The sequence below is a fragment of the Triticum dicoccoides genome, chromosome 2A, assembly GCF_002162155.2.
Source record: "Triticum dicoccoides isolate Atlit2015 ecotype Zavitan chromosome 2A, WEW_v2.0, whole genome shotgun sequence".
NCBI classification, from domain to species: Eukaryota; Viridiplantae; Streptophyta; class Magnoliopsida; order Poales; family Poaceae; genus Triticum; species Triticum dicoccoides.
Genome location: NC_041382.1, coordinates 644,144,153 through 644,147,207, shown reverse-complemented (window position 1 = coordinate 644,147,207; position 3,055 = coordinate 644,144,153). Strand labels below are relative to the sequence as shown.

Here is a 3,055-nt window from a genome sequence, read left to right as displayed (position 1 = left end):
TCTTTAGATACATAGCATGACAATCAGAGCTCTGATTGACGCAGTGTGCATTTCTAATTGTTGGTTCGATATAAATGCAAATTTACACTTAAAGTGCAAGATTCTACTTCATTTTGTGTTGTTTGCTGTTTCAGTCTTGTTCTGGTGGTAACCTGCCAAGTTAGTAGCAAGAATGAGTTAAAAGAAATAAATATAGTAGGCAGCATAGGCAGTTACGAAAAGGAACATAATTAGCAACATGAATAATGGAGCAGAGAATGGAATGAACCCTCATAACTAACCACTTATACATCTATCTTATCCGAGTGTCCATTTACAGAATATCATTTAGTGTGAGAGCTGCCCTCTTCCCTCTAGAACGACAATAGTTAGGTTGTTCATATCTTTGCCAGGATCTTAGTCTGTATTGTGAATTCATTTTGCTGGGCACTTATGTTCTGATGGGCCATGTTGAACTGTCATTGATTGGTGTGCCTTCTTGGAAACAACTTTGTCTTTGTGACTTCAAATGCATGATAGCTATGATCGTTGATATAATGATAATATCGTGAGCACAACCTCCAGAGGCGACCTCTGGTCCCTTTCGGGGCTCCATTGATTGCATGTCTAGTAGCCTGCCCATAGACCACGATCAATATTCACCTTCTGACCAGCAAGACCACGTCTACCACCAGAAGGCGGCCTAGCTGAATGCATCCATGTCCAATGACGCCATCGGAGGCACCACGTCTTGTCATGAAATAAAATAAGAACCAGAGCGAGCAACCCACAAACTGAAATGCAGCACATCCACACCTTAAATAGTCACCGGTCCCTATCATGAGCACCATCTAAAATATCAGAGACCTCTAGAAACTACAACCAAAGTGGCAACTGACCTAAAGGAACAAAAAGGAAAATTCAATATGACGGTGCTAACAACAATGAAATAACAAAATGCAACACGTCGACCATAATCCACCCCGTCAACACCATTATTAAGCCACACATGCAAACGTAAAGACAGGAAACAAACCAGAGATGATAAAAAGTCAGAGAAAATATATCTTAATACGCACGGAGAGATACTAAAATAAAAAAGAAGCCACCCACACAAAACGACTGAAGGAAAAATATCTCAGTCGGAAGAAAAATAATAGGAAAGGGCAGTACTCTGCGCCGGTGCGCCGGCCCAAATTTGGGCCGGTCACGCGCGAGCCATCGGATCCCTGCGTTCCTGGCCGTCAGATGCGTTCTCCATCGTCTCTTTTATCCCCTGTTCGCATCTAAAAAACACAAAAGCAGAAAAACATGCCGGCCCATTCTCCTTTCCCCATGCAGTGCCCATTCGTCGACCTCATGCTAGGTGGCCGGACCGGCCGTCGCGGCCCTCGTCCCCATCGCTCGCCGTCGACGCTCGTCATCATCAAGTTGCAAAAAAGAACAAAAAACTGCAGACCCTGTTGCAACTTTTTTCTCGCGTTCCTGTTGCAAATATGGTGGCTCCTCAGCGCCGACCATGATGCCATTCCTTGCCAGAGCCGCCCCACCCCAGGTTGCAGCATCAAATGGCGCCGGTGGCGTCGATAGTGTTGCTCGCAGCCGAAAAGTCAGGGTAGAAAAACAAAAATGTTGGTTCGAGCAAAAGTAGAAGACTGTGGTAGCAAAAAAAAAAACTGGTTCCAGCAAACATCAAATACGGTGGTAGCAAAATTTCTGGCTAGTTCCAGCAAAATCAAAGAGAAGGTAGTAGCAAAATTTCTGGGCTGGTTCCAGCAAAAATCAAATACAGTGGTAGCAAAAATTCTGATTGGCTCCAGCAAAATCAAATGAAGGTAGTAGCAAAAATCGGGATTGGTTTCAGCAAAAAGCAAATGTGGGTGGTAGCAAAAATTCTGGCTGGTCCAGCGAAATCAAAAGATTGTATAGTAGCAAAAATCGAGGGTGGTTCCAGCAAAAATCAAATATAGTGGTAGCAAAAAGCCGGGGTTGGTTCCAACAAAAATCGAACACGGTAGTAGCAAACTGGTACACAGGTTCCTGCAAAAACACACTATGGTAACAAAAAATGGGTTGGTTCCAACATCTTGGCAAGCGATCACCAGCAAAAAACAACCTTGCCTGTGCGCAGCAAAAATTCCTACTGGTTCCAGCAAAATTTATTGCCGGTCCCAGCAGTTCCCGGCGGCGTCTGGTTCTGGCATTGGTCGAAGCTCGCCATTGCAGCACCGTGCTCCTTCTCGGCAGTGGACATGCCCGGTTGTTGCACCGTGTGTCGCCGGTGTCAGCCGTGCGTGCTCCAGCTCGCAGCTCCAACGCCACGACTATCATGGGGGGAGAAGGTGAAGGTGGGCGCGCGGCCATGCGGAGAGCGGCCCTTGGCTTCGCACCTTGCAGCATCAGTGGCCACACCGCCCCTGCAGCGCGCGCCGGTCGGATTGGTGCGGTGGTGTGTGCGGGGCTGTGGGGATTTTCGATCTGAAGCAGAGAAGGAAGAAACATGTGGTTGGACTCTCTGGAGACGAAGGGATATGGATAAGATGGGGTTGCAAGTGTGTACGTGGCTAACTCCTGACGTTTCGGGAACGCATGCGTGGCAACGCAACCGGCGCGTCGTTCGGCCGGCGCACCGGCCCCGAACGATTCCCAATAGGAAAAGCACCTACCCTAATCGCATGCATGCATATAGTCGCATCGACCGCCAGGTAATCATATCACTCCAAATTGCGCGCCGGTCAAAGCATGCACCTATCAGCGGCCAAACCAAAAACAAACGGGCCAAAGGTAATTTGATGAAAAGAAACAAATTCCAGAATAAATCGCTATGTCCACCCAAGGAGCGTGCCACTCAATTACCCTAGAATTCAAATGGCAAGCTCATAAAATTTGTTGTTAAATCCAAGAAAATCTCAGAAAAGAAAAAGGAATCCCTTGCAGGAATAGAAAAGTTACTAAGAGCAACTCCAATGGGGCGACCCATTTCGTCCGCCCGCGTCCGTTTGGGTCGGCGCGGACAAAAGTGACGGCCCAACGCGCTGACCCAAATGGACGCACGTCCGTTTTTCGTCCGCGGGCG

General features: G+C 47.6%; 1 long non-coding RNA gene across 1 annotated transcript; it reads right to left on the bottom strand.

Annotated features, from left to right (window-relative positions):
- Nucleotides 1–248: 248 nt before the first annotated feature.
- Nucleotides 249–2,455, bottom strand: LOC119359751. The gene is made up of 2 exons (XR_005172647.1): nt 2,096–2,455; nt 249–814 (listed from the first exon to the last, which is right to left on the bottom strand). It is a non-coding gene; the product is annotated as an uncharacterized LOC119359751 (long non-coding RNA).
- Nucleotides 2,456–3,055: the final 600 nt, after the last annotated feature.